At 42.0% G+C, this 10,292-nt stretch overlaps 1 protein-coding gene across 3 annotated transcripts in view; it reads left to right on the top strand.

The window, feature by feature from the left end:
* LOC109923508 (catenin alpha-2-like) overlaps positions 1 to 10,292 on the top strand; it is a 437,044-nt gene that overhangs the window by 168,822 nt on the left and 257,930 nt on the right. The gene's annotated exons all lie outside the window — the stretch shown is intronic.

Raw genomic sequence — 10,292 nt, 5'->3', positions numbered from 1 at the left:
TAACAAGATCAACGTTAACAAGATCAACGTTAACAAGATCAACGTTATTTGCAGTTAGTCCATTCAGCAGTCCAGTAACAGCAGGGAAGAAGCTGTTGTTGAACCTGTTGGTGCATGTTTTCAAGCTTCTGTATCTTCTGCCTGACTCGAGGTTGGAAGAGAGCATTCCTGGGGTGGGAGACGTTTTTGATGTTGGCAGCCTTTCCGCAGCAGTGAGAAGTGTAAATGGAGTCTGTGGATGGGAGGTTGGCTTCTGTGATGGTTTCCATGCACATGACCTTCTGCAGTTTCTTACGGTCCTGGGCAGAACAGTTGCCATAGCAGGCCGTGAAAAGAAAGTGATGATGAAAATTACATAAAAGGATGCTGCCAGCCTGGAGCAGATGGGCTCTGACAACCCCAAACACTACCTACCAAACCAGCGTCACCATCTTGAATCACCTTGAATGAGGCAGATCACCACTATCTTCATGGGTAGTTAGGATTGGGCAAGAATAATGACCTAACTAGTGATCTCTCATCATTGATTTTTCTTTTAAAAAGCAAGTAATCATAAATGTACAACTAATTGAACCATTAGGCTGATTAATTTGCCTGATGGATTGCCATTCAGGTTAAAAGTAATTGACACAAGATTTGTCATTAGCGGGAAAATAACTTTATTTATTGCAATCAGTCTTATTATTAACATGCCAAAAATATTGATTACTAATCATGCAACTCAATCTTTACCCCTTTAAAATCTAAATGCACATGCACACACATTTTTTCATGAGAAAGATAGACAAAAACAAACAGTTTGATGCAAGTTATTGGTGAAAAGTATTGATTTGAGGAAGTCAAATTTTGTAGACTAGAGTCCAATGGTGGTATGAGTATAAAGCCCAAAGGACTGCAGATACTGTAAAACAGAAACAAAAACAAGTTGCTGGAAAGGCTCAGCAGGTGTGGCAGCATCTGTGAAGAGAAATCAGTGAACATTTCAGGTCCGGTAACCCTTCAGGAAGGATCAGTCGACCTGAAACATTAACTCTGATTCCTCTACACAGATGCTGCTGGACATGCTGAGCTTTTCCAGCAATTTCTATTTTCGTTTGATTTACAGCATCCACAGTTGTTTGGTGTTTTATCCTTTTATACAACCTAGTTTTGTGCAAATTTAACAAAGGTACCTTTCAGCCTTTCAATCAGATTATTCAGCTTACTTTGTATCTGTGCAAACATGTTACCCTTCAGCATGAGCCATTTTCTGGAATAGTGTTTGATGTAGCACCTTATCATTACTTATTATTATTATTACTTGACGCTACTTCAGTAAATGTTTTTAAAAAAAAAAGGTAGATACTTTTTTGAACAATAAAGGAATTAAGGGATCCGGTGAGAATGGGGGTAAGTGGATCTGAGTCCACGAAAGGATCAGCCATGATCTTATTGAATGGCGGAGCAGGCTCGAAGGGCCAGACTGCCTACTCCTGCTCCTAGTTCTTATGTTCTTATGTTCTTATCAAAGGTCTTCTGGAAATCTAAGCACAGTACGTCAACCAGTTGCTTTTTATCTACTGCTGGAGTTAATTTTTCTTTTATTCGTTCTTGGGATATGGGTGTCACTGGCTGGGCCTATCCCTCTTTCACCTTGAGAAGGTGGTGGTAAACTGCATTCTTGAACTGGTGCAGTCTGTGTTGTAGGTAGACCCACAATGCCCTTCAGGAGTGATTTCAGCATTTTGACCCAGTTACAGTGGAGGAATGGTGAAATATTTCCAAGTCATAATGGAGAGTGAGGAGGGGAACTTGCAGGTAGTGTTGTTCCCATGTATTTGCTATTTTAGATGGAGTGGTTGTGAGTTTGGAAGGTGCTATCTCAGTAGATTGTACACGCTGCTGCTGATAAGTGCTGGTGGTAGAGGGAGTTTGTGGATGTGGTACCAATCAAGTGGGCTGCTTTGAATCATTAGAATTCTTACAGTGCAGAGAGAGGCTATTTATTCCATTTGAGTTTCCACTGACCCTCTGAAGAGTAATTCACAGCCCATAATCCCGAATTTACCATGGCTAATCCACCTACCTGCACATGTTTGGACTGTGGAAAGAAACCAAAACACCCAATTTGTCAGTATTTTTCACGTCTAACTTGTAACAGGTCCCGACCCGAAACGTCAGCATCCCTGCTCCTCTGATGCTGCCAGGCCTGCTGTATTCCTCCAGCTCCATACCGTGTTATCTCTTGTATCACACTGTTTTGTTTTTTGTCTGTCTTCTCTGAGTGCATTTCCCCTCTCGTCTGTGAAAACTGCAAATGGATAAATTCAACAGCAGTTATTAAACAAGTTTTCAACCTCCAGGAGCATCAGTTTCCTATACGTTTCCAAAAGTATGAAACCCGCTGCTCAGAAAATTAGCGTAATCTTGATTGATTAAAGGGTATACCACAATCCTACTTGAAATTCAAGTTACAAAACTCTTCAGTTATCTTTAGTTATATAGCAATGTACAGCCTCCGCACAGACACTGGGAGAACATGCAAACTCCACAAAGTCAGTCACCCGAGGCTGGAATTGAACCCATGTCCCTAGTACTGTGAGGCAGCAGTGCTAAGCATTGTGCCACCATGCCAACACCCCTGCTTTGCCCTAGATTTTGTCAAGCTTCTTGAGTGTTGTTGGAGCTGCGCTCATCCAGATAAGTGGTAAATATTCATCACACTCCTGGCTTATGCCTCAAAAATGATGGACAAGTTTTGGGGAGTCAGGAGGTGAGATATTTGCGGTAATATTCATAGTTTCTGGTGTACTTTTGTAGTCACTATATGGGACATCCAGTTCAATTTCTGGTCAATAGTAACCCCTCCAGGATGTTGATAGTGGAGTATTCAGTGATGGTAATGCCATGGGATGCCAAAGGCAAGAGTTAGACTTTCTCTTATTGGAAATGATCATGGCCTAGCATTTGTGTTGTGCATATGTTACTTCCCATTTTTCAGGTCCACATCTTGGTGAATTTCTTAACTCTATGAATGAATAGTTCTTAGACATTAAACCCTCTTAGTTTAATACACAAAACTTGAGTGGATAATTCTCTTTTTCTGACAGATTAATTTTAACAGCTTAACTCAAAGGAAATAGAAGTCTAATTATCTTATCCAAAAAAAAATAAGTTTCACTAAAGTGCCTTTCTTCCAGATAATGTTAGCTAGCAGGATCTCTGGATATTTGTCCTCTAATAAAAGTTCAAAACCTTCCCTCATGTGGTAATGCAGCCTTTTCATCCTCTGATCTGTTCTTTAGTTTAATTGGACTTTACATTTGTGCATAATTAGCATTGAATAGTTTTTTGTTCAATTATCAATCTCTTTACTTAATCTGATTTTGAGCTCATCTTCATGTAATTTGTATAGATTTGTTTCTATGCTTTGTATTAGTCTTTATCTCAATATATCACTTGCAACTATCTTGTTTGCACTCTAACTTTTGATTCTTAACTTAGGTTTATCTTTTAACATAAAACATCTTACAAATCATACAATATAAATCATACAATATAAACCTGAGAGAAGCTGGTGCTTCATTATTAAACTAACGATTTCTGTTAATATTTCAAATATACTTTCAGTTGAACTTAAAATTTCAGTGAATCTTTTGGTGTCCTGGCGGGTATCCAATCAATTTGCTATGGTTACAATGATTAATCTTTTTTTTATTGGTGTATAGCTTCTAGACCTGTAATATAAAGTAGTAACAGTCAAAAATTGTGTGTATTTCAAGATGACTCCCTGTAGCCATTTTAGCTGCTTCAGTAAGTTTTAATCCGAAAATTATTGACATTCACTTACAACTGTTGTCTAAGCTTAGCTACATTATCGGCAGAAATATCTTCATGAAAATGAAGACATGTTAACCATTGGAAATCTGTTTCTACTTGTTCTAGATCCACGTGGACACATTTTTTTCTCAGTTTTCTTTCTATCTCATGTTGAGTGCTCTGTCTTTGCTTAGCTCACCAACATTACTTATTTTAATGCTTCTTGGCTGTTTTAAGCAGTGTGCCATGTTTTTTTTTAATCTGTCTCTGCATCAGTTCTTTAGCCTGTTTCAGCCACATCCTGTCTCCTTTTCTTTCATTCATTCTCTCTAGTAGTAGACGCTCAGTACTACTAGTAGTAGTAGCAGCAGCAGCAGTAGTAGTAGTAGTTTGCACTATCTACACGATGCACTACAGAAATTCACCAAGATGACTCAGACTGCACATTCAAAACCATGATCACTACATTTAGGAAAAGGAGAGCAGATAAATAGAAACATCACCACCTAAAAGTTCCCGTTCAAACTTTTGAGTAGTTCCATCATTTCTTGGTTCACTGCCACTTGTTAGGTTTGTATTAATTGTTGCCGTTTATCTGTTGGAGCAATCAGCATTGTGTTAAAAATGATAATAATTTGTTTTCCAAATTGAAGTCTGAACATCACTCAACCCACTCTTAAGATGGAAGATTTATCTTATGAAGAAACGTAGGGCAGGTTGGGTCCACAGTTCTAAACAATTTTGAATGAGAGGCAATCTTATTGAAACATACAAGATCCCGTGGAGATTCTGTAGGATTGATATTGGGAGGTTGATTCCTTTTGTGTGGGAGACTAAAACAAAGAGTTACAGAGTCATACAGCATGGAAATAGACCTTTCAGCCCAACTCATCCAAGCCAACCAGGTTTCCTAAACTGAACTAGTCCCATTTGCCTGTGTTTACTCCATATCCCTCTAAACCCTTCCTATCCATCCAGCTGTCCAGATATCTTTTTTAACTGTTGTAATTGTTCTTCTGACCTCTACCATTTCCTCTGGCAGCTCATTCCATATATACACCACCCTCTGTGTAGAAAAAAATTGCCCCTCAGGACTATTTTAAATCATTACCCTTCACCTTAAACCTATGCACTCTAATTTTGGACTCTCCTACTCTGGGGAAAATACCTTGGCTATTCACCTTATCTATCACCCTCATGATTTTATCTTCTACACTTCTGGGAAAAAAGTCCCAGCCTATCCAGCCTCTCCTTATAACAAAAACTGTTCTGTCCCAGGAACATCTTTGTAAATCACTTTATTTTTTCTGCGTCCTTTTCCAGCTTAATTACATTCTTCCCATAGCAGGGTGACTAGAATTGTAAACAATACTCCAGATGTGGCCTGAATGATGCCTAGTACAGCCATGACATGAAGTCCCAACTCTAATACTCAATGCTGTGACTGACTAAGGCATGCCAAACACTGCCTTCACCATCCTGTCCACCTCTGACGCCACTTTGAAGGAGCTACGTACCTGCACCCTCGGGGATCTCTATTGGACCAATACCTCCCAGGGTCCTACCATTATCTGTGTAAGTCCTGCTTTGGTTTGTCTTACCAAACTGCAATACCTCGCATTCAATTCCATCTGCTATTCCTCAGCCCACTGGCTCAATTGATAAAGATCCAAGCCTTAGATAACCATTTTTTTTGCTGTCCACTGTACTACCAATTTTGGTGTCAACTGAAAATTTACTAGCCATGCCTCCTATATTCTCATCCAAATCATTTGTCTAAATGTTGACCAGCAGTGGACCCAGCATCGATCCTAGATGGGTTTTGCCAACAATCAACTATGGATTCACGATCATCGTTAGATTTTTAATTGCAGATATTTATTGAATTCAAATTCCACCATCTGCCATGGCAGCATTCGAACCCAGATCCCCAAGATGTTATTTGGGTCTCTGGATTAACAGTCGAATGATAATACCACTAAACCATCACCTTCCCATACTGCTGTACCTTCATATATCATTTTGTTCACCTCATCAAAAAAATTCAGTCAAGTTTGTGAGACATGATTTCTCATGCTTAAAGCCATTGTGGCTATCCTGAATCATTCCTGGCCTTTCCAAATGTATGTAGATCCCCTTCAACAGCTTACCTACCACTGATGTCAGGCTCACTGGTCTGCAGATCCCTGGCTTTTCCTTGCAGCCTTTCTTAAATAATGGCACAACATTGGCCACCTTCCAGTCTTTGAGCACCTCACCCTGACTGTGAATGATACAATATCTCTGCTAGAGAGCCTGCAATTTTTCCCTAGCTTCCCCCAGTGTCCTGGGATATACTTGATCAGGTCCTATGGATTTATCTGCCTTTGTGTTTTAAGACCTCAAGCACCACCTCTTCTGTATTGTGGACTCATTTCAAGACATTACTGTATTTATTTTCTAGAGTTCGCAGAGTTCGCTAACCTCCATGTCTTTCTCCCCAGGAAATATTAATTTTGGATCTCGCCCATCTCCTGTGGTTTCAGACACGGATGGCCCCGTTGATCTTTACGGGCCCTATTCTGTCCTCCGTTACCCTTTTGCCCTTCATATACTTGTAGAATCTCTTTTGGATTCTCCTTAACCTTCTCTGCTTAAAGTTATCTCATGTTCCCTTTTTGCCCTTCTGATTTCCTTCTTATGTGTACTCCTCCACCCTGTATACCCCTTCAGGGATTCACTTGATCTAAGTTGTCTATATCTGACATATTCCTTCTCTCTCTTGGGTCTTAATATCTCTTGTCATCCAGTGTTGTCTACTTCTGCCAACCTCACCTTTCAAACTAACAGGAACATGTCATTCCTGAATTCTTGCTGTATCGCTTTTCAAAGCATCCCACGTGCCAGGCATCCCTTTACCTGCGAACAGCCTTTCCCAATCAGCTTTTGAAAGTTCCAGTCAAAATTGGCCTTGCCTCAATTTAGAACTTTAACTTGTGGACCAGGTGTATTTTTTTGTTCCATACCTGTTTTAAAACTAAGAGAATGATGTTCATAGGTCCCAAAGTACTCCCTCATTAACACCTCAGTCACTTGCCCTGCCTTATTTCCCAAGAGGAGGTTGAATTTTGCCCCTTCTCTACTGAGGCCATTTGCATATTGATTTGAGGAAGTTTTCTTGAACACACTTACATTCCTCCCCATCCTAGCCCTTAATATTATGGGAGTCCCAGTGTATATTTGGAAAGTTCCCTACTATTACAGCTCTATTATTCGTACAGCTATCTGCAATCTCTGTACATATTTGCTTCTCATGGAGGAGGGGGAGTGCGATAGTAAAATTTCATCAAAGTGATCACCCCCTTTATTAATTCTCAGTTTCACCCATTTAACTTCACTGGACAATCCCCCAAAAATATCCTAAGCACTGTTGTGATGTTTTCCCTGAACAAAAATGCCACTCCTCCTCCAGTCTCACCTCTTCTATCCTTCCTATTGCTTCTGTACCCTGGAACATTGAGTTGCCAGTCCTTTCCCTCCCTCAGGCATGTTTCTGTAATAGTTATGATATCCCAGTCCCAAGTTCCTGTCCATGCTCTGCGTTCGTCTGCCTTACCTGTCCGCTCTCTTGCATTGAAATGAATGCAGTTTAATTCAAGTCTTCCATCATTCTTTGCTGTGCTCTTGCCTGCCTTGTCTATTTAGCTTGCTCTGTTTAACTTCTGTACCAGCCTCAACATGTTGCCGCACTGCTGCTTAGGGTCCCACCCACCCCTGCCAGACTAGTTTAAACCCTCCCGACTAGTTTTAGCAAGTCTCCCTGCCAGAAAATTTCTGAAGAAGGGTCTAGGCCCGAAACGTCAGCCTTCCTGCTCCTCTGATGCTGCTTGGCCTGCTGTGTTCATCCAGCTCTACACCTTGTTATCTCAGATTCTCCAGCATCTGCAGTTCCTACTATCTCTGAAACAATTTTAACCACCCTCCTCCAGTTTAGGTGCAACCCGTTCCTTTTGAACAGGTCGCTTGTAACCTAGAAGAGATCCCAGTGATCGAAAAATCTGAATCAGTATTTCCTGCACCAGCTCCTCAGCCACACCATCTGCCCTGACCTATTCCTACTCTAATTAGCACATGGCACCAGGAGTAATCCAGAGATTACTACGCTTGAGGTCCTGCTTTTTAACCTTCTGCCTAAGTTCCTATATTCACTCTGCAGAATCTCATCCCTTTTTCTGCCTATGTCGTTGGTACAATGTGTACAACGACCTCCGGCTGCTCCCGCTCTCATTTCAGAATTTGCTGCAACTACTCAGAGATGTCCTTGACCCTGGCACCAGAGAGGCAACATACCATCCTGGAGTCTCAGTTACAGCTGCAGAAATGCCTGTCTGTGCCCCTGATGAGAGTGTCCTGTCACAATTGCTGACTTGGACTTTGCCATACCCTGTTTTACAGCAGAGCCAGTCATAGTACTAAAGACCTGGCTACTGCTGTTATTTTCCGCTGAGAGGCTATCCCCACAACAGTAGCTAAAATGGAATACTTGTTTGATGGGGGATAGTGCAGGAATCTCCTGTGGTTATCTGTTTACCTCTCCTGACGGTCACCTATGTGACCACCTCCCTGAAGTTACTATCTATCGCACTCTGCTTCCTGCATGCTCCTCAGTGCTTCCAGCTGATCCATGTGATCTGAGAGGAGTTGCAGCCAGACACACTTCTTGCAGACATAGTCGCTAGGGACAATCGACTGCTCCCTAATCCGCCACATCTGACAGGAGGTGCACACCACCCTACTGACTGCCATATTTGTTCCTTTAACGACTATCGGGCTGAGGGGTGAAAAAAAATTATCTTATTGCTGCTAGCCCTCCTCAACAATGCCTGGTCTTTGATTTTACCAGCAGCACCCCAACCACAAACCCTTGAGAAAATGGCAGGTCTTACTTCCCCTAACTCTTGCATTTAGCTCAACTCCCAGCATATGCACTCTCTTGCCCATTGCACTGTGTGCCAGGAGGACTTCAGGCCTTGCTTTTAAGACATGTAAGATCCTTGCATACAGTTTTAAACTATGATGTTTTCTTTTTAAGTGGGAGACAAGAATTTTTTTTTTGTTATTCTGTGGATTTTTTTGTCCCTGTAAAGCAGTGATTTATGTCTTGTACATAAAAAGCATGACAAATTCAACTGGGCCAATTACTGCCCCATCAGTCTACGCTCGATCATCAATAAAATGATGTTCGATCAAGCAGCACCTGCTCAGCAGTAACCTGCTCAGTGACGCCCAGTTTGGGTTCTGCCAGGGTCACTCAGCTCCTGACCTTGTTACAGCCTCAGTTCAAACATGGACATGAGATCTGAATTCCAGAGGTGAAGTAAGAATGACATCAAGGCTGCATTCAAACTAGTGTGGCATCAAGGAGCCCTAGCAAAATTTGAATCAATGGGTATCAGGGGGCAAACTCTCTGGTGGTTGCAATCATACCCGAGGAACAAAAACAGAAGTTGCTGGAAAAGCTCAGCAGGTCTGGCAGCATCGGCAAAGAAAAAAAAACAGTTAACATTTCCGGTCCGGTGACCCTTCCTCAGAAGTTCTGAGTTCTTTCAGTTTTTATCTGGCACATAGGAAGATGGTCGTGGTTTTTGGAGGTCAGTCATCTCTGCTCCCGGACATCTCTGCAGGAGTTCCTCAGGATATTGTCCTAGACGCAACCATCTTCAGCTGCTTCATCAATGACATTCCCTCCATCATCAGCTTTGAAATGGGGATATTGTGCAATCATTAGCAAATGTTCAGCACAATTTGCGACTCCTCAGGTACTGAAGCAGCCCATGTTCAAATGAAGCAAAATCTGGATGTTATCTAGGCTTGTGCTGACAAGTGGCAAGTAGGATTTGCACCACATAAATGCCAGTCTATGACCATCCCCAGTTAGAGACAATCTAACTATGGTCCTTTGATATTCAATGGCGTTACCATCACTGAATTCCCCACTGTCAGCATCCTGGGGGCTACCATTGACCAGAAGTTCAATTGGACTTACCACATTAACAGAATGGTCACAAGCAGGTCAGAGGCTAGGAATACTGTGGCAATTAACTCACCTCCTGATTACCCAAAGCGTGTCCACCATCTACATCACAAGTCAGGAGCGTGATGGAACACTCCTAACTTGCCCAGGTGTCTACAGCGCAAACAACACTCGAAGCTTGACACAATCCAGGACAAAGCAGTCCCACCTGATTGGCACCATGTCCACAAACATCCACTGCTTCACCACCAAAGCTCAGTAGCAACAGTGTGTATGACCCACAAGGTGCACTGCAGCAATGCAACCAAAGATCATCAGACGGCACCTTCCAAACCCACAACCACTTGCATCTAGAAGGACAAGGGCAGCAGATACATGGGAACACCTCCACCTTCAAATTCCCCTCCAAGCCACACACCACCCTGATTTGGCAAAATATTGCCATGCCTTCACTGTCGCCGGGTCCAAGTCCTGGAATTCC

Source organism: Rhincodon typus, chromosome 1 (assembly GCF_021869965.1).
Source record: "Rhincodon typus isolate 14 chromosome 1, sRhiTyp1.1, whole genome shotgun sequence".
Lineage (NCBI taxonomy): Eukaryota > Metazoa > Chordata > Chondrichthyes > Orectolobiformes > Rhincodontidae > Rhincodon > Rhincodon typus.
This window is presented reverse-complemented; position numbering and strand designations above follow the sequence as displayed.